The 27,858-nt window shown below is 36.0% G+C and overlaps 1 pseudogene; it reads right to left on the reverse strand.

Moving 5' to 3' along the window:
• Positions 1-1,143: 1,143 nt before the first annotated feature.
• On the reverse strand, positions 1,144-27,858 carry LOC149241739 (magnesium-protoporphyrin IX monomethyl ester [oxidative] cyclase, chloroplastic-like; annotated as a pseudogene).

A 27,858-nucleotide genomic window follows, 5' to 3' on the forward strand; every position in this document is an offset into this window, starting at 1 on the left:
TTTCCTTGTGCATAATCATTGTAAATGATGGCTAATTAATTAGTGTAATGTATGTGAATGTACATAGTGTTAGTTTATGTTCCTTGATTTGTGCAGTTTACTCGAAGTTGTTGATTTTTTATTTCGAATGAATTCATGTTAAATAACATTTTTCATTATTATAGTATCGGCTTTGAATGTTTGCTAATTCGTTCTCTTAAAAATCACTACGTGCTACTATTTTTCATTTGAAACATGTTACGAAATATTTTTATCGAAGATAAAGTTGTCATACATATTTTTTATCATTCTGATGTCTGTTCTCTTCAAGAAAAATTTTAAGAACCCCCTAAAATTTATATGTATAATAAATGGGCGAATCCCCATGATACATAGGAAAAATGAAAGGTGATTTTATCAATAATATAATATGTATATATAATTTTTTTGGCGAATCTCTCACCATATTATATGATCTTGTAAAATCATGGCGAATCTTTCACAAAATTATAAAATATTGTAAGACCTTAACAAATATTTCACTGAATAATAAAACTTTGTGAAGTCTTGGCGAATTTTTTGTTAAAGTATGAAACCATATATGATAATAGGAAAATATATTCATTAAAATGTAATATACTAACTTACATGTTTGGAAAAAATAAACATAATTTTCTCTTCCTACAAACAATGTTGCAAGCTTCAATGGGCGTGCTTGTCAAGGTTCTTACTGTACATTCTTGCATATCCCTCTATTAGTTTTGATAATATTCCACCAAAAAATGTGTTGATCTTGACCACCACTTCTGTCAAGGTAGGAGAGATTAATATTTTCTCTACCACTTCTGTCAAGCTATGAGAGATTAATGTTTGCACAAATCATGGCATAAAAACACCTATTGAGTTTAAATATTTTGTTTACTAACAAGACATAAAGACTTTCTATTGCTGAGAACTTTAGATCACATAACTCCAATGTTGCATATAACATGTGCATATGTAAAGACAATCTTCTGACAAAATATGAATGCTTTTCTAGAAAAGGGTAGGACATCTCAAAAGTCAAACAAATACAAAGAAAGGCATAGAGTCACAGAGCTCCATTCTCGATGATATAGTGCAACCGTGCAGTTTTGCATGTATGAAATGCATCTAGTACACAACTTATGGCTCAAAATCAACGTAATCCAAAGAACCGAAATCCACGGGTGGCATCAAATAAGCTGCTATTAATTCTGACACCAAAGCAACTATAAGAGTAATTCTTTGGAGATTCTTCACAAATCCATGAGCTTGGCTTTCTCCAATTGCTATTATTTGCTGGTTGATGTCTACCATCATGTCAAGTTTCTTTTTGAATTATGGATTCTCAACATCCAAGACAACGAGAAAATCCTTGTTGTAGTTCGGTTTGTCTGCATCAGTCAAAAAAATACATTGCTAAAATCCATCACACACAAAAAATCACTACAACTCAATTTTAGACACAAAATGGCTTCTAAGTATTGCAATCTATATGAAACTTCTAACCCACCTTAGTGATAACATGCATATCGAACTATTTTGTGTTCAGTCCAATGCCTTCATAAAATTTTGTCCTTTGGCAATCATTCAGGTACATCGTCACATAGACCTGCAAAAGGAAAGAAAGTGTACCTAGAAGAAATCATTCACACGAAATAAGAAACAGTAAAGCATCCGATAAATATTGAATGAAAATAACATACATCATATTGCCTAGATATTTGGGGTATGTTAGATGTAATTTAAGATTAACTCACCGAGAGACATAAAAACCTTGACCAAATATTGGCCTTCCAGTCATTCAAAAATTGTGGTTGTGATTTCAATAAATTTGAGAGACATTCACCCTGCCTATTCTCATCCTGTCACCCGTTCTCAAAGTACTTGAATATAGGATACACTTGATACTCATGGTTTTCTCTTAGGTACCTATAGATGGTAATATATCTCTAGCAATTGATCTTCTTAGATAAGTAAGTGGCATAGAATATGAACTTAGGCTTGAAGAAAGTATAGTTGCATGCTTTAGCTAGGAAACTGAGGTCTAGTGCAAAATTGAAATCTGATAAACTCTTGTTCAGAAACCTGTAACCAAATGTGTCAAAGATTGAGTTGAGAAAGTCAATAGACAGATTACAACATAAAATGAAATTACAATGGCAAAAAATATATATTCTAGATAAATACTTTATCCAATGTAAGTTTCAAATGGAAATATATCCAATCTAGTAAACAATAGTTCCACTAGACGTAGGGAGCTATGAAAGGGGAGCCATTTTTGCAGCGAATAACTAGGGATTTGATTTGATAAATCACACCTACAAATTAAGATAACATACCCTTCATGGCGAGCTTCATCTTTGGAAATAAGGGAAAATATCTCAGCCACAATTGGGTTGGTTTTCTACAAATGAACATTCGAGTTAGGTCAATTTCTTGCATACCCATTCACAAAGTCATCTCATAACATGACACAAATGGAAATTCATCAAATACAAATTTTTAACTCAATTGTTTCTTGTAATTCCATATCCATATCACACAAAGGCATCAAAATATCAAGCCAAGTATGTAATAGAGGCCATCGAACCATGTTGACTTGAGAGGAAAATTGACTATATTAACCCCTAAATTATATCCTATTTTTCAAGATGTGAATTTAATAAAGTTTACTAAACTAAAAACCACTCAATGTATAATTAGCAAGAGGATATACTCTACCCCTGGATGTAAGGTGTACAAGAGAGAAGTCACTATCAAATTGCTGAATGTAGCAGCTTGTGCTTTTGGCTACAACTTGACACAACCAATTTGGTAAGTTTGCAGGTGTTTGTAATCCTTTAAAGGATTTAAGGAAGCATTACAGGGTTCCCATAGAAATAAACTAGTGGAGGGGAATTCGTAGGCGTAGCTTGATGCTACTTTGATGAGGTCCATTTCAGGGTGTAAATGGTGGAGAATTGTTGACTGCCTTAGAGAGACTCTTAAGGAACTCAGGCTTATTCATGCAAAGTGTATATCGAGAAAGCCTTGGAAGACTATCTTGCTAACTGAGAAATGTTTCATTTGCAGGTTTTTTTGCTAAATCATGAAGCATTTTTCTTTTGACTGAGAAAGAACAAATGGGTTTGTTAAACAATTCTTTCACTTAATACCTCATTTTAAGATTTTTTTTTTTTCATTAAAATTTGTGTTTACTGAAAATATGATAAAATTTATTGAGGAAGGCCCTTGTCTTTAGGGAAGTACAAGATATTTTTTCAACTTTGGTTCCCTAATATTTTTCTAGCATATTTTATCCCTCTTCCATCCCACTATGATTAAGGCTTCCAAACCTACTTGTGCACCTTTCACTAGAAAATGTTTTAGAAGAAATAGAGAATTCCATCAGGAGTATAGATTGAATTGGATCTTTGTAAAGGTTGGACGAGGATTAATTTTCTAGAGTTTCAAGGTAACCACTAGAACAGGACTCACCGAGTCTCCTGGTTACTTGCAAGTTACTCAGGTCAGCAGAAAAACAAGGGGAGGACATGGTTAATCTCGTCAAAAGTTCAAACTCTTCGTTACTGGGTGAGTTTGTGTAGGGTTTGGTCTATCCCTAAAAGACTCATTGAACATTTCAAGGTTCGTCCAAGTTCAACCTCATGCACTCGGTCAACAACTTATATATTGAAAATTCCATTTAAAAAAAATTACAACATTTCTTTAAGGGTTTTAGAATTATTTTTTCTTTCGGATAGAAGAATTTACAAAGAGGTTTCTCCATCAAAACACATCACAATTCAATTTTGTTTTGTGGATTTTTAATCCATGTGAAGGATCTAATTGCTTGGAAAAAATATTTTGGGAATTTTGAAAGGATTTTGTAGTGAAATTTCTGAATATCTACACTAAATATGTGGCTAGACTTGTGTTCTAGGCCAACAACCTTAACCATAAAATATTTTCAAAGAGTTTGGAAGTAGTTTTTGGCTTATGGAAATTTTGAATTTTTTTTTGAATCTTTATTGATTTTTTTCTTTTTCATTAAGCTTCAAGGAGAAAAAGAATGTTCTTTCCCTTTGTTTGGTATTAGTTGTAAATTTGTAATGCCTCCTTCCCTCTCTCAAATGGGTTTAGGCATAATGCCTCCCTCTTGTCCCATGTCATTTGGTAAATCCTTTGTCCAATCCCAAGTTGTTTTTAAGGGGGGATATTAGGATATTAGACCTTAGGAGTTGCTTAAGACCAACTTGGTCTAATGTACTATAGTCATGTGTGCTTTGGTTATCTAATGGTCACCGTTCTATCTCATGCATAGATGCTTCGATGGTGCTCATGTTCTAGGTATTTATGACAACTGATCTATGTTTTATCACCTAATTGGTCCATGATCTCTATTTAAAGATCATGGATGGTCACTTGTCTTGCATGATTAAGAGTAGAGTATTGTACTGGATATAACCCTTCATTTCTTGTGCAGTAGTACAAATTTTCTATTGCTTCATGGATGTCTCATTTTGAGGGTTTTACCATGTAAATCTCAGTGTCTTAGTTTATGGTCAACATGAGTTATTCCTAAGTGGTATCCATCCTTGTGAGTAACCCACTTGTGATTTCCTAATATGGTATCAAAGTGCTTGTGAGGTTCACTCCTCCTCGTTCAAAGATTGAGCTAGTTATGTTGGGTATTTGAAGAGCTTCAAATCCCTTCTTTTGGTTTTGAGGTCAGACCTGTGGAGCTCAGATTATTAGGTCTTGAAGAACTAGGGTGGTTGTTCTATTTCAACAAAACTATGTATTTTTGGGAGATCTGACCACTCCATGTATTACAATCAAATTTCAATGCTTGGTCTTTTTCTTATGTTGGGGCCCTCAAGGCTCACTTGCATTTTAGGTTCTTGGGAGTCATGCCACTTCATATGGGCACAACCCTAGATTTGTAGATAGTCGCAAGTGGACCCAAGGTTTTCCTAAGGGTTGGGTCCACCTTAGTTGCACAAGCTAGTATATATAAATGTAAGGCTTTGGCCTAGTTTTGGAATATAATCTAGATAAACAAATGCAAAATAGAGGATATCTCTGTGTGTCCATATTTCATTTCATGAGAAATGATACAACTTTTATGTTGCTTCGTGGGTGTTTCCCTCTTTGAGGGTTTTACCACATAAATATTGGTGTCTCAGTTTTTATCAGTTTGAGTTATTCCTTTGTGGTGTTCATCCTGTGAGTAGCCCACCTGTGATTTCTCATTATGGTATCAGAGTGCTTGTGTGGTTAACTCCTTTTTATTCAAAGATTGAGGTATTTATGTTGAGTATTTGAAGAGTGTTGGTTTAATTTACTAGGTAAATTAGAACATGTATTTTCTTACCAATCTGGGTTGGTAGACTTAGAAACAAACCAAAGTTTATGGAAGCTTAAATTAACTAGTATAGGAAGTAGTTGTTCAAATGAAAATAATGGAAATGCATATTACAAAGATAAATTACTTAAAAAGAAACTATGAAAATTTAATCTAGAAGTAAAAGTGCTATGAGTCTTTGTGGAGCATAGGAAATGAGGGAGAGGCTCTAACGTAGAGGTTTTGTTTGTCCTCCATCATCATTATTATACCAACAAGACCAGTTCATCATAAATCATATCAAAAACCAAAGCAATAAAAGATCAAATGCATAAACACAATTTACAATTCAGTTCTTAATCTAGAAGGAAGAGGATCTAACTTAGATGCCTTGGTTGTCCTTCCTTTATTAAACTAATTACTGAAATGAAATCATTCAAAAACATAAATGAACATGGCATGTAATGAATCTATTCAGAAAATATTCACAAGAACTGCAAAGAAAACAACTATCTAAAATATTCACAATTATGCATAAAATTACACTACAGTGTACTTAGCTCAGAATGGGGGCCCTCCACCCTTTCTTGGTACACTTGAAACTTTCAGCTACTGTAGATCAAAAATCACATTCCATAGCAAGAACAACAAGAAAATGGAAAACAAACTCTTCAAATGATATTCAAAAGTAAAGTAGTCTCAATAGTCATAATACATGTTCATAAGTGCTGAATGTTGTGCTTAAATAAGCCAAAAATATAACAAACTTAGCTAAAATAGATATAACATCCTATAAGAGTCCTAATCCATCTACTCAGGTCGAAATCATCCTTTTGGTTGCACAAAATATGGCAAAATCCCACTAAATCACAAAACTGCCCCTTTTAGTTAGGGATTTTTGGGTGACTGGTCAAGTTTGACCAGCGTTGACCAAGCCTGTTCTGACTCAATTGGACTGTGCCAATAAGAGTCCGTCAATCCTTGGTTCCCAAGCTTCTCAAATATAGCTTCAGTTTCCATCCAGGTGTCTTGCACATACGACTTCAAAGGAGCCATTACGAGAAATTCTATTCTAGTCAAAATAATTTTTAATACCAAATTTTTACTAAAATTTCTAAAATTTAAAAGATAACTATTTTTACCTTAAAGTGAAATAAGAGGAAAAAATGTGGGAAAATGACCATGATATGATAGAAAAGGATGATGGATATATGGAAAATGTATGTGGAAAAAGACCAAAAATGGAGAGCCAACAAAGAGTTTCAGATCCTTTGTTCTGGTTTTGAGGTCAGAATTGTGGAGTTTTCCTTATTAGCTCTTGAAGTTCTAGAGTTGTTGTTCGATTTCAACAAAATATTTGCTTTTTGGGAAGATCTAACTGCTCCATGTATTACATAGTCAATTCTTCTCTTTTAAAATGATTTTGTAGTTCATAGTGCATAATCTATGTAAACACACATTGGTGTGTTTTTATATAAAACACACCATTTGGAATTGCGAAAAAAAATGAATTTAGTAGTGCACATTATATAGTAATAATTCACCATCACATAAAACTATATTAGGCATGTTGGTGCATGTTCTTGAATTATATGTGTTGTCTAATCCAAAAACTATTTTAGCTTGAAATACTTTACTTGCTTGTCAAATATATTTCATGATTTGTGTATTTTATTATGTAGACCTTTTATTGATAAATGATTAGAGGATAAAATTATAAAATCAAGGGTGAGGGAAGAACATCCCAATAAGAAAACATGGCAAGTTCTTTTGACTTTTAACATTAAAGTTATCTGTTTGAATTATTGTAAGTCTAAATGATGCACACTAGATAATGTGTGTCATGTAGAAAAAAACTTGAAGAAAACTAAAATAATCACAATCTAAGTGGAAAATAACTTATATGATTTATGGAAATGTTGCAAAGTGGGGAATTAGGTGTGTCAAAAGGTGATCAATGTGAAAGTTATTTGACTTTTTATTAACAATATACTTAACAATAACTCCTAACATGTTTCAAACATTTTCTTTCACATTTGTTGAATGTTGTACAAGGAATAATAACAAGGGAATATAAAGTCTTTATAAGAAGATACAAATTATGAAGAATGTAAATGATGATGAATGATCCTTAGTTCATCTCAAACGTTGTTAGATGTTATTCACAAATGGAAAACAATTTATAAAACTATGATGAATGTAAATGATGTTGAATGATCCTTAGTTCATCTCAAATGTTGTTAGATGTTATTCATAAAAGGAAAACAATTTATAAAACTATGATGAATATAAATGGAAAGAACATATAAACATTATTTTCACTTATATTACAAAATTCAATCCAATGTATCTAAGAATCAAGTTATTTATAAACTATAACAAGCATTTCTAGAGAAATGGTGAATGAGACTTATGAAACCTATAATAGCAAAAACATCCAATAACAATTTATATTTATTTATTTATTTTTAAGTAGTATCCCTAAACATTTTTTTCTATAATACACATATACACTCTAGAAAATTATCAAATTAATAGTTTTGCTATAATTATTTCAATAATTATTTCATGTAAATATTAACTGGTTTTTAAATTATGCTTTTCGGTTTTCAAATTGTGCTTTTCATTTTTCAAGAATATTGGTAAAATATCAAACCACGAATAAGGTGATATTCAAAACATGCTAGCAGGGAAATTGAAAAATTTGTATAAAGAGATGGTCAAAGAATTAAACATAATTGCATTAGAAATGGAGCCATGCCAACCATAATATGCATCAAACATATGTAATCATTGATTTATTTATGTATGGAGATTTAAAGTATTAGATGAAACAACTTCACTTGTTTCATTGTTGTTCGTGCCAGTTTCTCCATCCTTGAAAAGAGAAATTCTATTTGTAAACCAAAATCCCACTCCTAACTCAGGCCAAGATGACCTATCTTCTAAACTTAAATCAAGTAGAATATCATGACAATCTAAAAGATATGATCATGATAGTGTCCTTGATTTTATCATCAATTCTCTAATTTCCCCAACTCTCCCCATTGTTTGTCTATGCCTCCCTCTGCAAGAAATTAGGGATTGGCATAAAGCACAATTTTATATAATGAAAATCTCTTGTACCAAACACACACTAGTTTTACATTATGAAAATATAGTAGTTTTCTGTGGACCCAATGTCACTTATCCATGTACCTTGTGCAGATTATGAATATAGGCTTCAAAATAACTATGTTCATATTTTCAAACTAAGTAAAATGATGTAAGAGAACACATATGACTACAACGTCTTGATATTGCTTGTCAAAAAGCCAGAAGTAAGAGGCAAAAGAAAGATTCTTTCCAAAAATCAAATTTGGGAAGCCAACCAAGCTTAGCAAAAAATCAACAGTGATTGTACCACATTACTAGTTTGAGTGATTTTAAACATATCTTTGAACACAACATTCCCTGTAGCAGAAGCCTGAAACATCTCAAATGCCATGGATGGAAGATAGAGTCACTCAGTGAACAATAGGCCTAAAATAAAGTGAGCCTTAGAATAATCCTTGGTGATAGTAAGAATATAAGAAAAAAATTGCTACAGTGTAGGTTAGAAGTCATCATTGGTCAAATAAATTTCATTTTTTTATGTCATCAAAGTCAAATCAATGTTGAAGCAACACTATCAAAGGTTTAATAGAAATTTTAGTTGTTTGGGTGAGTGAAAGTGTTTATTTCCATAGCCAAAATGTGCTTTAGGATATGAAGCATGCCCAAAATGCCACAGGGCATTTCACCTCTCATTTTGAAATCATGAAATGCTAGGTGAAATGTTTCCTGTGTGTTTGGAATGTGTTTCTTGGTGTTTCAAGTGGTTGAAATGAACATTATGTTCTCTACCACAGAGCATGGACCCCAAGAATCAAAGGAAAGGAAAAAGCACAAAGAAGCATTCCACAGATATCTGGAAACAGGGCAATAATATTAAGGATATGAAGGCAATCATACCATTCAATGATATAGATAACAGTATAGGATTACCTGCCCACAAGCCCTATGGAAACTACCTAAGATGTATAAAAGGATATAGAATCCCTTATGAGGTTCTTGACTCTTCCAAGTATTCCACTCTCTTCAAAAGGGATGGTTGCAGTTGTGCACATGATTGTAGTTTGCAAAGCATTCACGTAGCAAAATAAAACTTCCCTTGCACATGCCTTTTGTGCTTATCTGAAAGAGAATCTCTAGAATACATCAAATGTGTTGGATCCTATTGTGGGGACAAATTTATTAGCTGCAGAAAATGGATTGAACCAAAAATTATTTTGGTACTTGTTTGTGGTACAATATTTTTTTGCCTTTATAGTTGATTCTACTAGAGAGAATGGATGGTTGACATCATTAATGGCAGAGATTGGAAATGATAGCAAGAATGTGGCTCTAGATATTAGGATGATACATCAAGAAATTCTATGGAAAGTTGCACTTAATAAGGATTCAAAAGCAGTGGATAACAAAGATGATGGAAATGTTTCTAGCAGTGTCAAAACTGATTTGGATGCACATGAAAGTGACAATGATGATTATTTTCCAACCTCTGTTGCATTATGTGAATCTTGTTTTGAATCAACCTAGGCATTCATCTATTTGGAATGTTGAACCTCAACTTTTTGATCTCATAGATTTATTTCAAGATATTTGTCACCATGCATGGCTTCAATGAAGGTTGAACACTGATTCCTCTGCCCGAGGATGAAAATCCTATGCTCGTCAAGCACAATATTCTCACTCTGATAAAGCCCCTCCAGAAGAAAAATCTTCTTATTTCTTGTAGAGCAACTAAAACATTGTAATTTGGATCCTGGAAAGGATAATAACATATTGTCCCTAACATCTCATGTTTTTCCTCTAATTTTACATGAAAGAATTGTAGCTTGTGAAGTTGTTGTTGACAATGATCTTGTTAGTGTTTTGTTGGATATCTTGTCTAGATTTTGCCTACAGGCATCAAAAAGTAAGAGCCTGCCAGATTTTAAGTATCTGACACCCATGCTACTAATTGATAATTTGATATAGTTGAAGCCAACCAAAAAAAAATATTCTACTATTCTAAATTCTAAGCAGTCCAAGAAAAAAGATGGTGATGGTGAGAATCCCGAGAACTTGGAATCTAATCAATAAAATCATATATAACACATGTTGAATGTTCTTGATGGGTACATAACTATCAGGAGTAGCAAAAAAATTCTATTTTTATTGTTTGTAACTTCATTTAGAAGAATTTTCCCTAAACTTTAGTACAAGATCTTCTCCAGTTATGTGCAAGGCCTACAAGGGTGCATGCCATAGCATTGCATTTCCTTGATAGAGGTGGATTGATGGCTTTGCTGAGCTTGCCTACTATTTTCCTATTTTAAGGGTTTGATAGTGCTGCATTAACCATCACTCGACATATTCTTGATGATCCTCATATGCTTCAGGCAGCTATGGAATCAGACATTTGACAAAATCTTGTAGTATCTTTAAATCGAAATATAAGTGGAAGGGTGAGTTCTTGTACTTTTCCCTCAAATATGGCTCTTGTTATCTCCCGAGATCCTCTTGTTTTCATGCTTGTTGCAAAAGCAGTTTAGCAGGTTGAAATGATTAGAAAATGGACCTTATATAATTTTGTCAAGAGACCAGGATAAGGAAAAAGGGAAAGAGAAGGAGAAGGTTTTAGAGAAAGATAAGCTGAGAAGTGGACATAAGTCTATGCAAAGTGAAAACAGCCTTGCTGGAAACTTGGGTAATGCATCCATACAAATTTTTGATGTTAGAGGGAAAATTAAAGGACATAAGAGGCCAACACATAGATTTGTAAGTGTAATTGAATAGCTCCTAGATTGAGTTACTCAATATTTACCCCCTATGACGAATGACCTTGGAAGGAAATTTAAATATTCTTGTTCTGTTACAGATATGGATGTTGATGAGATTCCATCAGAGGAGAAAAGAAAGGCTATTGTTGGCAGAGATAACTTGGAAATGGATGGAAAAGATTCATTTTCTTTAGCAAGAGCATATTTTATTTTGAACCTAATAATTGAAATAGTTCTGATGTATCCATCAACAATAAATATTATTCTTTGTAATGATGCTGAAAGCAACCATCTTAGAGGCTCTATAAGGAGGAGATAATGACATGGGCCACAATGGACCTTTATACCATGTTCTTCATAGGTTTATTCCATCTTATAAGATGTATATGAAAGAAAGGAAGGCAAATAATGAATGGAGGCAATAATTCTCAAGTAAGGTTAGCCAGTTTTGGCAATATGCATTCGTTGAGCTAACGATGAAAAACACTATTTATAGAGATTGTTAATTCACCTAGTGCTTCTATCTGTATTCATGAAGATGGCTACAAACATCCAGAATTGCAAATTAATGCATTAATAATTGATCAATGATGTTCTTGCAATACTCTCACCTTCAAGGTCAAACATTTCAAAAGAAGTGTCAAAAGAATTAATTGATGTTGGAGTGATTCAGGCCTTGTCTTGTACACTTGAGAATCTAGATTTAGATCATCCTGAGTGTGTTAAGATTGCAAATGGCATTGTGAAGGCCTTAGAGCCCTTAACTATAGAATCGGTATAAGGCCATGAAGATGCTCAACACAAAAATAACAATCCTGGAGCTTCGAGCTCCATTGTGCATCAACACTAGAATGAAAGAGAGAATGAAGAAGCATCATCAACAAATGCAATTTCTCATTCTTAGAAACAAAGTCTAACCAAATGGAATTTTCCCATGATGCAATGGCATTAGTCCGAAGTGTTGAATATTTGAGAATAAAGTCTGAAGAGGAGTTTAAACTTTATGAATGAGGGTGTTGAGTAAGATGTTGGTGCGGTTGCAAGCTTTAGCATTGAACATGGTGGGAAAGATAGTTTAGTAGATGAGGATGAATAAGTGGAGATGAGTGGGGATAGTGGAGAAGAAGCTGTAGAAGATGAGAATGAAGAGGAAGAGGACAAGAAGTTACATGAGGATGATGTTCATCACTTGTCACATTTAGATGCCGACCATGTTGACCACGATGTTAATGAACTTGGTAAGGATTTAGAGGATTTAAAATATTCTATTGATAACATTGGAAAGGGTCCAGTCTATCCACAAATGCTCTCTGAGAAAAAAAATTTGGAAATAGAAAAGTTATTCCCTCTAATCAAGGGGGGGTACACTGTAATAAACATACCTCTGGTCTAGTTGGGAAACTGGGTAAAGTGGTAAAAGAGATGATTTCTAATGCACCAACATAAATGGTTTGCGTTTCAGGAAAGATGATAGAAGATGGATAAATGCATCCAAGATGAGTAAAGATGATCATGAGCTACAAGTTCAAACACATTGAAAACCTGTAACTTTGAAGGTGAGGATTCAAAGGATTTAAACTATTATTGGCAAGGGTCCTATCTATACACGCTTGTGCTCTCAACAAAAGATTGCTAGAAAGAGAAATGTCTTCCTTCCAATCAAGGGAGGAACACTATACAAAACATAACGCTAGTCTAGTTGGGAAATTGGATGAAGCATTCAAAGAGATGGTTTCTAATGCACCAATAGAAATGGCCTATGTTTCAGGAAATAGAATAGAATATGGGCTAAATGCATCCAATGTGATGATGAGAAACAAGTTCAATTGGGTGAAAACCTGTAATTTTGAAAGAGATCGTAAGTCAGCTAGCGATACTAGAATAAACAAAGATTAGGCTGAAGGAGGAGCTGACTACTATATTGCCTAGTCTTTAGGACACAAGCTTGCATTCTATTCATGGAAATCATGTTACAATAACAATGAAGGGATCTTGAAGAGGAAAGGAATATACCAACACTTGAGTAACAAACATGAATAATTTATTAATTACTACCACAAACAAAAAAGTGGTAACAACTAGTAGTTAAAATACACAACTAGGGATTTCAACAAAGTAGGCTAGAATAAGATTTTCATCTACAGTTTGTCTTCAATGTATATAAAACCCAATGCAGTCCATGTACATTAGCATTTTTTTCTATTTCCTCGAATATTTGCATATTCATGATCTCATCTATGACCATTATATTTCATATGTGAGTGGGAAGAATATATCACGAAGAATATTTAGCAAGACTTCACTAGATAATGTTTGTTCCTCAGCATAATAGTGACTCAAATACATACACAATCATGTGTGGAAAATCATGTATATTCACAAGCTAATGCAATTTGCTAAAGCAAGAGATAAGAATCTACTTCTACTCTTTACAACGAAAGCCTATAAACATTGAGCAAACAATAATCAATAGAAGAAGAGAATCAAAGGCACATAACACAATAAATATCTGGGGAAAGCCACAACTCAAAACCCCACTATCTGTTTTGTATTAATCCGGAAAATCAAGATGAAATTACAATGCTTGTTCTCTCTAGAACAATCCCAACACTAAGCAAATTCAATCTCCAACTCATAAGCAAGCTCAAGGCCAAATCTTAGCCTCTTCACAAGCTATCTAAGTCTCTATTCCAATGTGTAATTCCTATGAAGGATAGCTTGTATTTAAAGGGAAATAAAGCCTCTAAAAATAGCGCAATCCCTCAAGGATCAGTTCTTGATTGCATGCATTATCAGTGCAACTCAAAAAAATCTAAAACAAATATTACACTGTCCCTACACTCTAGTCTCAACTGGGTCTTTCTCAGAATGAACATGCATGAGTTTCTGATGGTGGAATCTTCAGTTAACTAGAGTAGCACTAATTAGGTCACTAGTATCCCAACTGATTGTTTACTCACTAGTAGTTCCTGAAACTGATTGGAACTAATTTAACTGGACTTAACTCAATAAACTGAGTTAACTAATTACAACTATGTCATAACTCATCCTTAACTCCTATAAGTTAGGGAGAACATATACATGTCTTCTAAAAGACTTCCAATTCGAATTTCCTAAATTAATTAAGTTAATTAAACTTAATTAATTATTTTCAAATTGCTATGAGAAAAGAATTCTATTTTAATTCATAGTTTAATTCAAGGACAAATTAAAATAGAATTTATTGTTGCCATTTCTCAACACTCCTTCTCAACAAGAAAGGGATTATCCACTACCCCAATCCTGTCTCTGTGAGACTCGAATTTACATCTTGGCAATGTCTTTGTCAATATGTCAACATCTTGATCCTCCGTGGGAATATAATATAAGAACATGATCCGCCTCAATACACAATCTCTGAGATGATGATAACATATATCTATATGCTTGGAACGATCATGAAAAACTAGATTTTCAAAGAGTTTGATACAACTCTGATTATCACAATAAATCACCGTCGGATCCATCTGCTGACCAAACAAACCAACCAGGATCTTCCTCATCCAGAGAGCCTCACATGCTGCTTGACTTGCAGCCATGTACTCTGCCTTTGCGAAATTGAGTGCAACAAATCTTTGTTTATTGTTGTACCAAGAAACTGCAGCTGACCTAATACTAAAGATCCCTCTTGATGTGCTTTTCCTCTCAGATGGACTCCTCGCCCAATCTGCATCGGTGAAGCCTTAAAGTTTCACACCCTCTATTCATTTGTACCACAACCCAAACTGAGTAGTGCCTATGAGGTATCTCAATACATGATTTTACGCCTTCCAATACAGATTGGTAGGCCTAACCATCGCTTGAGTAAGAGGGTTAACTACATAACACATATCTTGTCATGTATTCACCAAATACATGAGTGAAACCACAAGCTGCCTATAAACAATAGCTTCCACTACTTCTCCTGAAGTAGCATCTTCCTTCAGCCAGTTACTAGCTAGGCGAGTCTCCATGGGTTTACTGCTCTCCATGCGGAATCTCCTGAGTATCTCATTGGCATACTTGCCTTGAGAAACAAATAATTCCCCATCTCCCTGCCATACCTCCATGCCAAGAAAGTAATGCATGAGCCCCATGTCCTTCATCTCAAACTCTCTTGCAAGATCCTCCTTGCAAGATTTGATGAGCTTCTCATCACTTGTTAGTATGAGATCATCTACATAAAGTACAATGATCAAAAGCTTACCTTCCACCACTATGTGATACAGGCTCGCATTTGCTTCACTCTTTGTGAATCCCAACCTAGTGAAGTAGCTATATATCCTGGTGTACCAAGCACGGGGTGCTTGCTTCATCCCATACAACGCTCTCTTGAGTCGGCACACATGCGACTCATGGTCCAAGGTTTCAAAACCTTCGGGCTGCTCTATGTACACCTCTTCCTCAATCATGCCATTGAGGAAGGCAGTCTTCACATCCATCTGATGGATACTCCAACCCATCTATGTTGATAGTGCCAAAATAGATCTGATAGATGAGTACCTTGCAACAGGAGCAAAGGTCTCATCATAGTCAATCCCCTCTACCTGTGAAAAGCCATGGGCCACAAATATGGCCTTATGCTTCTCAACACTACCATTTGTAGCTTGCTTTACCTTGTAAAGCCAATGGGAGCTCACAACTGACTTGTCCTTTGGTCTCGGGACCACATCCCAAACACTGTTTCGAACTATGGAGTCATACTCCTCCACCATCACATCAAACCAAATTGGCTGCTGCACTGCTTCCTGAAAGGAAGATGGCTCTATCAGAACACATGCACCCATAAGTGCCATGTATCCAGTGTACCTCTCTAGTGACCTCCTTTGTTTGCGCTGAGAAGAGGGTGCTCCCACATTCTCCCGTGCATCATCCAACAATCTGTCAGCCTCTCTAGTGCACTTTCTTCCCTCTCTGGAAGACTCTACCTGAGTGGATATCTCCATTCGTGAAACCTCCACATGTGGCTGCTCCACATAAATTTGAGGCTCCCCAACCTAAGGAACTAAAAATTTCTTCTCCACATGTAGCTAAAGCTCCCTCTCAAGGGATACTCGCTTGGCCTTCTCCTCATCAAACTTGACATCCTTGCGAACCACTGTCATTCGACTAGTTTTCATGTACACCCGATAGTTGTGGGGAGTATCAGTGTACCCCACAAAGATCCCAAACTCTTATGTTGGCTCAAGCTTCTTCTGTGCATCTTTGGTCACATGGAAATAAACCGATGACCCAAAAATCCTGAAGTGACCAACATTTGGCTTCTTACCGGAATAAGCCTCCTCTGGTGTCTTCATCTCAAGTATTCGATGTGGACTACGGCTATGAACATAAATCACTGTGTTGCATGCCTCAGCCCACAAGTGTAGTGGTAGGCCCTAATCATACAACATTGCCCTTGCCGCCCCTACTATGCTCCTGTTCTTCCTCTCAGAAACCCCATTCTGTTGAGGGTTATGAGGTGCTGTCAACTCTCGTTTAATCCCTTCTGCTTCATAGAATTTCTTAAACTCATTGGAGTCATATTCTCCACCGTTATCACTCCGTAGAGCTTTAAGCTTCTTTCCTGACTCTTTCTTGACCAATGCTTTGAATTCACAAAACTTTGTGAATATCTGATCCTTTCTCTTTATGAAAAATATCCAACATTTACGAGAATAGTCATCTACAAATATAACATAATACCTGTGTTTGGTGGTGGAGACTATCAATAATGGTCCACACACATCTGAATGGACTCTCTCCAGAATAGACTCTGCTCGACTGTCTCTATCTCCAAAGGAATACTTGGTGTATTTTCCCAAAGTACAACCCTTGCATGTATCAACTTGCTCAAGCGTACCTTTGGGAAAACCAGTAGAGATTTGATGTAATATCTTCAAAGCACCATGATGCAAGTGTCCCAATCGCTTGTGCCACAACTCGTCAACATCTCGGCTCAACATCTTTTACACTTTTGAACTCAAAGCAACACAATCCTCTACCTCTATCTTATAGAGATTCTGAACTCAAATCCCTATCTTATTTACTTGACCTGTGGCTATGTGTCGAAGGAACACCTTTCCTTTCGAAAAGATCACATCATAGCCTCTATCCTCAAGTATGGAAAAAAATACCAAGTTCTTCGTCAGTCCGGGTACATGTATAACATTCTTCAAGGTGAGTGAAGCCGCATGCTCCCTTTGAAAAGTAATAGTGCCCACACCAGTAACGCAATACTTACCGTCATCACCCATATTGATATGCATCTTGAGATCTTTCTCCTGTAGTTCACTGAATAACTCTTTGTTTCCAGTCATGTGGAAAGAAGCTCCACTGTCTAAGTACCAGAGACTTCCATCTTTGAAGACACCATGCATGCAATGAGGGAAAAGTCCAATTCGAATTGGGAGGCCAAAGCCTCACCCACTGCTCCTCCTGAGGAATTCTCCTTGGACTTCTTCAATGGAAAATTTGTAGCAAAGTGACCCATCTTGTGACAATGAAAGCATTTAAATTTTTTCATGTCCTTCGTCTTACCTCCATGATAAGAATCTAATTTGGAATGAGAAATTTTACCTTTCCCCTTTCTTGCCTTAATCGCTAAGGCACAATTCTCTTCATCATAAGTCTTTGATGAAGAGACATCCCTGGTGTTCCTCCTAATCTCATCCTACATCAAATCCTACCATACTCGTTCCCAATCTGGCATCTTCTCCCAACCATTGACAGAGTCCTGATAACTATGCCAACTCCTTGGGAGTCCAAGAAGAGCAAGGCTCACCATATCCTCATCGGCAACTGTGATTCCAACACTTCCAAGTTCATCCCGACATTGAGTGAACTTGGTCAAGTACTTTTGAATCGTCTCGCCTTTCTCCATATTGATTTGACGAAGTTTATCCTTCAGTGCCAACTTCCTTTGATCACTGCTAATTTGATACAAGTCCGTCAATGTTCTCCACATAGCATGCAGAGTTTCCTTGCCATGGAGACTCGAGACAATGTGGTCTCAAACTCCCTCAAGGATTATCCGTCTTGCCTTCGCCACACACTTCATTAGGGGAATTTTGATGTCTAAAATGGGGCTCCTTAGGAAATTATAAAATAATAGTGGAAATAATCAAATAAGATTAGATTACATTATCAAATTTTAGAGGAAAAAAAGTAAAAACTATTTTTTCAACTTGTATTTTCAACTTATCACCTTATGGGTTTACCCAAATTTCGACCAGAAATAGTTGTTGGATGCAGAATTTGATTCCTCATCCAAGGATTACATGCGTTGCATACTTTCATTAGACCCTACTACATGAAAAATGAGAAATACATGAAAAACATGATTGTAATAATGTTTTTTCATGTATTTCTCATTTTTCTTGTAGCATAGCCCATCAAAAGTATGCAACATGGGTACTCCTTGGATTAGGAATTAAATTTTGCATCCAATGAGTACTCCCGCTCGAAATTTGAGCAAATCCTTAGGGAGATAAGTTGAAAATAGGAGTTGAAAAAGTAAACTTATTATTTTATTATTTTTTAATCTTTTACTTTTTAACTCCAAAAATGGTGAATCATCCCCCATGGTTGACATCATCATCTTGAATCATATTGGTTCTTATAAAATTTATTTTGGTTGTACATTTTTCTTAGGAGGCCCATTTTAGACCTCAAAATTCCCCTAAAGCTTCCATTCGGCCAAATTCTGTGCATCCGTAGCTGTTGGCTTGTGGACTTCTTAATCAAAGAATTCCTTCAAGCACACAACCTCCATCCCGTCCCTCCAGGCTATAAAATTTGAGCTGCCTTCCAAGGCATACTCAAGCCTCAACCCATGGAACGCCATCTGCCAATCTTGAAGTATGTATTGCAAATTCGACTTTCACCTGTAACCCAGAAACTCAAAACTTTGAAATCTCCTCTAGAGAGCTTATTTTAAATCAGCGATATCTCCCTCATCTGAACTCTGATTCAGTCAATTTTTTTTTTTGAATTTGGGTATATTTTCCTAAGGAATCCAGATATGCAATTTGTTTCTGAAATTTTTGCACATAAATTCTCAGATCTGCTTTGAAAACTCTCGGCCCAAAGAGCAATCTTCCTCTAATACCATGTAGAAAATCCTATAGATTCACAAGCTAATGCAATTTGCTAAAGAAAGAGACAAGAATATACTTCTACTCTTTACAATGGAAGCGCATAAACATCGAGCAAACAATAATTAATAGAGGAAGATAATCAAAGGCACATAACACAATAAATATCTGGGGAAAGCCACAACTCAAAACCCCACTATCTGTTTTGTATTAATACAAAAAATCAAGATGAAATTACAATGCTTGGTCTCGCTAGAAAAATCCTAGCACTCAAAAAATTCAATCTCCAACTCATAAACAAGCTCAAGGCAAATTCAATTTCAAATTGCTATGAGAAAATAGTTCTATTTTAATTCACAGTTTAATTCAAGGATAAATTAAACACATCATGAACAGTGTTGGTGTAGAGCCTCTATTCTACACCTACTTGTCTACCATTTTCCTCAGTTTTTCCTTATCTTTCCTTCACTTTTGCCTCATTTTCACCATAAAACCACCCAGATCATTACATTAGGTGTCATTAAGCATGATCAAGCAAGTTTTGCTAATGAATGACTATTTGTTTAGATTTTGACTTACTTGCAGGAATCCCGCAGCTATCTGACGATCCTGCAGCTATCTGAAGATCCTGCAGCCTTTTTGTTAAACGCAATGTTCCACGTGTCGGTTTGCTAGATGAGCCACATGGGCACTTAGGTATCAACGTGCTCGAGGTTCCTGTTCCATTTTTCCAGCCATCCACGTCATCTTTACCCATGGTCAAAGCTGGTCAAGTTACGGTCAACTCAAGGCTGTTTAACGGTGATTGTGAGCTGCTTGGTCACGTCATCTTAAACGGTGACTTGTCCACGTTCTACAGGTGGCAGGGGACAAGATCCAACATGGGATTCATTACCCATGACGACAGAAGCATTAAACTCATCCACGCAGCCGTATGATGTGTCCAGGAACCATAAATACGCATGACTGTTTGTTGTTTTTCAGTTAATTAGCTGTACGAGTAGGCTATCTTAGAAACCTCTATAAATAGCTGCGTCTGCGTACGCTCATCAGACTTTTATTAGTTGTAATTTCTGAACTTGTGTTAAATTTAAGAGCGTTGTGAACTCTGTTTTTTTAGTGCTATCCTAGCACTCTGTTTTGTACACTTTTTGCAAATGGAGGAATAAACATAGCACTGTTTTGAAGTTTCCAGATCTTTGAGTTTTCTCGTGGCTGAATGAATAGAGGGCCCCTGCTCATCTCAGCCTCTGTAAAGTATTTTATGTGCAGTATTTCTTTATTTTCTTGTTTATTTCCTTAAGCATGTATAGTTTCATTTACTTGTTTTCCTTTCTTTCAAGCTGATCAGTGTTATTTCTTTGCAGGTTTCTTTTAGCCCGGGATTTATTTTTATGTGTGTGTGTTTGCTTTACAAACTAATGGTATTTGAAGTTGACAAATTCAAGTGCTGCTTTTGTTTTTATAGCTGATTTTTAATCTTATTTCTCAAAGAGCTGCTAACACATGAATGATCTTCATCATAAACTGTTATCTTTTAAGATCAGAATATCACTAACCTGCAGTCAGTTTTGAGTGCTTTTTGGACTATTCTTTCACTACTTTCTAACCATACTTTGCATAGTACATATGGCTGAAGTAGAGAGTTAGAAAGAGCAAAATATTACTACTAGTCTTTAAAGTAGAGTTTTGATTTTAAGTGCTTCTTAGACTATTCTTTCACTACTTTCTAATCATACTTTGCATAGTACATATGGCTGAAGTAGAGAATTAGAAAGAGCAAACCATTATCATTAGTCTTTCAAGCAGATTTTTCTCACTTTTCTAATTCAACTTAAGCTACTTTCTATCCGTGCTTTACACAGTACATGTGCTTTGAAGCATCGAGTTAGAGAGAGATAATCTTTATTTTTGGGTTTTAAAAGTGACTTTCTTTTCTTTTATTAGCAGCAGCTTGAACGGTGTCTAGTGCCATTGGAAGTGGTCATTTGCTTTCAATTTTATTTCAAGTCATTTCAGTTCACTTATTCCTTTCAAGCATTTCCTTTCAAGCAAGTAGTTAGAGATCACTAAACACACACTTTCACTCATTTAGGATTCACTCTACACACACACCACCACTCACTTGTTTATAAATTATCACTCCATCTTAGGAACATAATTAACCACAACAACACCCCCAACGATAAGAAAAACTCTAAGAGGTTGCTTAAGTACATATAGTACACCTTCGCTTCATCAGCTTACGAGCCCCGGGTTGACAATAAATACTAGCAATTTAGATAACACTAAATTGACTAAACATTTTGGCACCGTTGCCGGGGAAGTGAAATTAAGTAGCCATATTCTTAGAAGAAAAAAAAATATAAAGTTTCAAGGAAAGAAGTTAATAGCCTATCTAAGTATGCTCTCCTCTTGCACTTTGAAGTGATCTGGAGGATCAGAAAGGAGAAAGTTATTGATTTAATAGTTTCTTGAGTATGCTCTCTTCTTGCACCTAGAGTGAACTGGAAGATCAGAAAAAGAACTATTTAACTTGACTTGAAGATAAAATAAAAAAATGACATGCATAGAGCTAGAGATTCTAGGGGAAGGTTTTTAGCTAGAGCTCGAAGTTCAATTTTTACAAGTCCATCTACTTCAAGAGATAGACAAGAGACACCTCCCTTATCTCCAACCGAAACTCCTAGTCCTGAAATTCAAGAGCCAAGAGTTGACTCTCCTACACCTTCTATTGAGTTTGAACTAGGAAGAGACTCTTCTCTTTCTCCTACAAGAAAACCAATTGTAATTGAGGAAATAGACTCACCTGAAGAGGAAGGAGAAATCTCTTCTCATTCACCCTTTGTAGAAGAACCAGAAGATTTTGAAATCCCTAGGAGAATCATCATGGCAGAAGAAGAAGGAGGTGGTAGAGGTAGAGGTAGAGGTAGAGGAGGAGGAGGAAATAATAATAACAATGGAGGAGGTAGAGGTCCCATTGGAGGAAATAGAGACGGGGATAATTCATTTGGGTTTCCCATTGTTGATGAGGACTCCCGAGCCACCATGAAAAACATATCACCATCCGTCCTCCCAAATTTTCATGGATTAAGAACTGAGGACCCTGAAACATTCTTGTTTGAATTTGAAGTTGTGTGTCGAACCTATGACTATCTGGATGATACTCAGAAACTCAAACTGTTCCCATCAACATTAAAAGATCAAGCTTTGAAATGGTTCATGGGGTTAGTTACTCAATCCATTAGGACCTGGGATGAAATGAAACAAACCTTTTTGGATAGGTATTTGGACTATTGTATGCCTACTAATCATAAGGATGAGGTTTTTAAAATGGTGCAAAAAGAAGATGAGAGCTTAGAAGATTTACTTGAGAGATTTCAATATAATTTAAAAAGAGCAAAAATGAGTACCTTGGATGAAGAGACCTTAAAAGCCCTCTTATTAAAAGCCATTAGGGATGAATGGATAGATATCTTAAACATGATGGGAAAGGGGGATATTTCTCAACTTTCTCTCAATGATATAGCAGAACTTTGTATCCATCTCTCAAGGGGCAAATCAAAAACTCAAAAAGGGCCTAGAGATCCTTCTCTCCTTAGGGCAAATAAATCTGCAACAGGATCAGTGAGTAGGGCTGAAATCGGTAATATGCTAGATGAATTTAAAACTGACATCTTAGGGAGTCTTAGTGAACAAATTGATACCCTTAAGATTCAAAATAAACAAAAAGCAGAAGCCGAGGCTATGACTATCTTTTGCCCGAAGTGTAGAAAGAAGCATGCTTTAAGGGAATGTCCCTTGGAAGCACAAGTTGTGGAAACCTGTGTAATTTGCTCAGAAACCCATGAGACCAAGGAATGTCCTTCAATCCCTGGCCTCAAAGCAGTCTTTCAAGAAGATCCAAGTACGCTTGAATCCCTTTGTTTTGTTGCAAGAAAACCTTGGCAGGGGCAGCAAAATCAAGGGTTTAATAACTCTATGAATTTCCAACCCCCACCAAATTGGAATCCTTGGCAACAACCTTGGTCACAACCACAAAATCCTTTCCAAGCATGGTTGCAAAGCATGCAAATGCAAAATCCTTATGGGAGATTTGCCCAATTCTATCAATATCCTCAATCCTTTCAAAATCAGCAAGCTCCCCAACTTCCAAATCAAGGTCAACAATTGTCATTACCATTCCCTCAACAACAACAACCTCCTCCACAAAATCAAAATTCTCAACTCTTGTTACAATCTCAACAGAGGCCAAATCAACTTCCCTCTCAAACTCAACCAAACCCCAATAATAGGAATCCTCAAAGTGCTTATGTGATGGAAAGTCAACCACTCATGGAAGGTCAACCATTCCCTACCTATATGGTTGTTCCTCTCAATGAGGTCCAACTCAGATCAGGTAGAATCCTAGACCAACCTTCTACAAGTGCTCAACAACCAAGCATTTCTGAGGAAGAATCTCTCAAAGCCAATAAGGGTTCTGAAGTATCCCTTCAAAACCCAAGCATTAAAGAAAAAGAAAAAGCATCAACTCCCTTAGTAGAGCAACCCACATCTTCAGCTATTCCTCCTTTTCCTGAAAGATTGCAAATTGATAAAGGAGTGGAGAAGCAGATTTGGTTGCCTGACTATAGCTTTCTAGATGAATTGAAAAATGTCTGTATCAAGATTCCCTTGTTAACAGCCATTAAGGAGATTCCCATTCTAGCAAAGACAATAAAGGAGATGAGTTTGAAAAAAACAATAAAAAGAACCAGAGATACCAAAAGGATACATCTAGTTGGAAAAATTGCAGACATTATGATGGGTAAAATTACCATGCAAAAATATGTAGATCCCGGTAGCCCTATTGTTAAAACTCATATTAATGGGGTTGAAATCCCAAATACCTTGATTGACTTAGGAGCCGCTATCAACATTATGAGTAGACAGACCATGGATCAGTTAAAACTTCCTAACCTTCTCTTTACACCTACTTTGTTGCAACTTGCAGATAGATCAATCATTAAACCTGATGGTGTATTGGAAGACATTCCAGTCTCACTAGACTCTTGGGAATATCCAGTTGATTTTATGATTTTAACTCCCAAGAACAATCTAGGAGGACATCCTCTTATTCTAGGAAGACCTTGGCTGGCCACAGCTGATGCTTTCATAAGTTGTAGGTCGGGAGACATGTATATATCAGATGGTAGTTCTACCAAGAAATTCAACTTGTATCCTCCCGCAAAGGCAATAACAGAAATAGGAGAAGATGAGTGGATTGATGATGAGGATACTCTTCAACCTGTTCTAACCATCTCTGAGATCAGTGAGGACAGTCAAATTCTAAATACATTAGAAAATTTTGAGGTACCTTTAGAATATGACTCTTCACAGTTTCAGTTAGATGCAGATATTGAATATCTCTCCTCTAGACAGATGTCTCTCTTCTCAATGGAAGAGTTTGGTAGTTCTACAGTTGAAATCTTTCCAGGAAAAACATTAAACATTAACAAGAACTTGGAAAGATTACAACAAGAAGAATTAACTAAACTGTTGCAAAAACATTCCACTGCCTTTGCATGGGAATATACTGACATGAAAGGAATCGACCCTAAGACTTGTATTCATCATATTTATATTGAAGAAAACAGCAGACCCATTAGGCAGCCACAAAGACGGATGAATCCAAATCTTAGGGAAATTGTGAAAGAAGAACTTCAGAAATTGCTCAAGGTAAACTTCATTTACCCCATTTCAGATAGCCAATGGGTTTCTCCCTTGGTTATAGTGCCCAAAAAGAATGGTAAATGGAGAGTTTGCATTGACTATCGAGAATTGAACAAGGCAACCTTAAAGGATCATTTTCCTCTACCTTTTAGTAAGTAGTGGTTCAAACTACTTACTAAAGATTGTGAATTTAAGTGGGATCCTGAATGTCAATCTGCCTTTGAAGCTTTAAAGACTAGAATATCTGAAGCACCCATTTTAAGGGGTCCAAATTGGAAACTCCCTTTCCACATTTCTACTGATGCTTCAGATACATCTTTAGGAGCTGTTTTGGGACAAAAGGATTTGATCCCTTATGCCATTTATTACACAAGTAAGAATTTGACTCCTACTGAGTTAAATTATACTGTTACTGAAAAGGAATTTCTAGCCGTTGTTCATGCTATAAACAAGTTTAGACACTATATAACCGGCTATGAAACCTTTGTCCACACTGATCACTCTGCCATTAGATACCTCATGAACAAACCAGTCACTAATGGTAGAGTTACAAGATGGCTTTTGCTTTTACAAGAATTCAACATAACTATGTTAGATCGACCAGGTAAACAGAACACAGTAGCTGACTTCTTGTCTAGAATCCAAAACACTAATGAGGACTCTCCTGTAGAGGATAAATTTCCAGATGAGTATTTGTTTGCAGTAACTACCAAAACCCCTTGGTATGCTGATATTGCTAATTATTTAGTTACTGGAAAGTTACCTTTACATTTATTTCCTAATGAGAAAAGGAAAATCATTCAGGATAGTTCACATTATTCTTGGATTTCTAATGAATTGTTCAGAACAGGGCCAGATTTGATGATCAGAAGATGTGTACGGGAGGATGAGATGCCTGACATCCTTAAGGCATGTCATGACGAACCTTGTGGCGGACATTTTTCTGATAAGAGGACTGCCTATAAAATCCTTTCATCAGGATATTATTGGCCTTCTCTCTTTAAGGATGCAAAGCAATATGTTAAAAGGTGTGACAGTTGTCAAAGAATTGGGAGACCAACTCTTTCAAATGAAATGCCACTACAGCCACAAGTATGCATCGAACCTTTCGAGAAATGGGCTCTAGATTTTGTTGGACCAATTAATCCGCCATCCAAGCAAAATAGATATATACTGGTTTGTACTGATTATGTTACCAAGTGGGTAGAAGCTATAGCATTAACTTCTGCTACTGAAAATTCAGTTGTTCAATTTCTTTTCAAGGATATTTTCACTCGTTTTGGTGTCCCAAGAGAAATTGTAACAGATCAGGGAAGCCAATTTACATCAAGGATGATAGAGAAGCTGATGGAGGAATATAAGATCAAGCATAGAACGTCTACTCCATACCATCCGCAAGCGAATGGTCAAGTAGAATCTACAAATAAAGTTCTTGAAAGCATCATCACAAAGACTGTTCATCTTCATAGAAGAGATTGGGCAGAAAGGCTTCCTGAAGCCTTATGGGCCTATAGAACTACATGGAGGAACACCACATGACATTCTCCCTATGAACTTGTTTATGGGAAGGAAGTCCTGTTCCCCATTGAGTTCCAAATCAAGACCTTCAAGACAGCAGTTCAATTGGGGATGAGCTTATCAGAAGCCCAGAAGCACAGAATGGACCAGTTAAACGAACTAGATGAAATGAGACAAGATGCAATTCTAAGAACCGATCTAGTTCAGCACCAAAGAAGCAAATGGCATGATCGACATATCAAAGAAAAGAAGTTTCAAAAGGGTGATTGGGCACTCTTGTTTGATTCAAAATTTAAGGACTTCAAAGGAAAATTTCAAACTCATTGGCTTGGGCCATATGAGATTGATGAAGTCTTTAATAATGGAGCAGTTAGAGTGAAGACTATTGATGAACTTCAAACTCCCTTTATCGTGAATGGCCACCGGTTGAAAGTCTACCACAAGCCACTCTCAAAAGAGGAGTTTGTTAAGTTATTCCAAGGCGATTCTGAAAAGAGGCTGGTTGAGAAGAATTCTTCTCCTCCATCAGCCTAATCTCTGTTTCTTTCAATTTCAATAAAAAAAAAAAAAAAAAAGAGGAAAAATAAATAAATGTATGAGCCTGAAAACCAATCTTTGATTGGCAGTCTCATGCAGAAAACATGAGGTGAAAATCAGGGTCACCTGACACCTCATGTTTTCCAAAAAAATCTCTCTCTCTCTTTCATCTCATTTCATTTATTCCATATCACCATCCTCACTTCACCTCAATGCTTTCCACCCATTCATTCATTCATTCATTCCATTTCATTTCATTAATAAAGTTTTTTTTTTCAGGCAACTAAAGTATTTTATGCAGCTGGAAGACACCATTACAGTTCCTGCAGCTATTTGGCAATTCTGCAGCCGTTTAGCCTTTCTGCAGCCTTCTGCACCTGCACAAGAAACACAGTCTGTCTGAAGAAAATATGTACAGTTCAAAATCATCAAAGACAAGGAGGAAAGAATCATGTGCTAGCAATAAAGTTAACAAAAGGTTAGTAGCAAATTATCAGAAGCCAAATCAAATGCGGATCTGAGGTATGTTTAAAATTTTAAACCTATAGTTATTTCATTACGCGGAATTTTCTGGATTATGTCTTGTTGGCCACTAATCGTAATGATTACCCATTTTCTTTTCCCATGCGACCACAAATCCACGAATCCTCCACGTCTACCAGCTCATAAATACCCATGATTTTTGAAATCACATATGGCTGTTTCCGTCATTAAGGTCTCATACCCTAATGACGTAACCTACCGTATTACGTCTCTCAGTTCTCATCCCGTAGCCATGTGTCAATCCACAGCCGAAATCGGAGAATATAGCCGTTCCATTCAT

The sequence above is a fragment of the Pinus tabuliformis genome, chromosome 8 (genome assembly GCF_031772625.1).
Source record: "Pinus tabuliformis cultivar Carrire ecotype Pingquan chromosome 8, CPIR1, whole genome shotgun sequence".
In the NCBI taxonomy this organism is placed as follows: Eukaryota; Viridiplantae; Streptophyta; class Pinopsida; order Pinales; family Pinaceae; genus Pinus; species Pinus tabuliformis.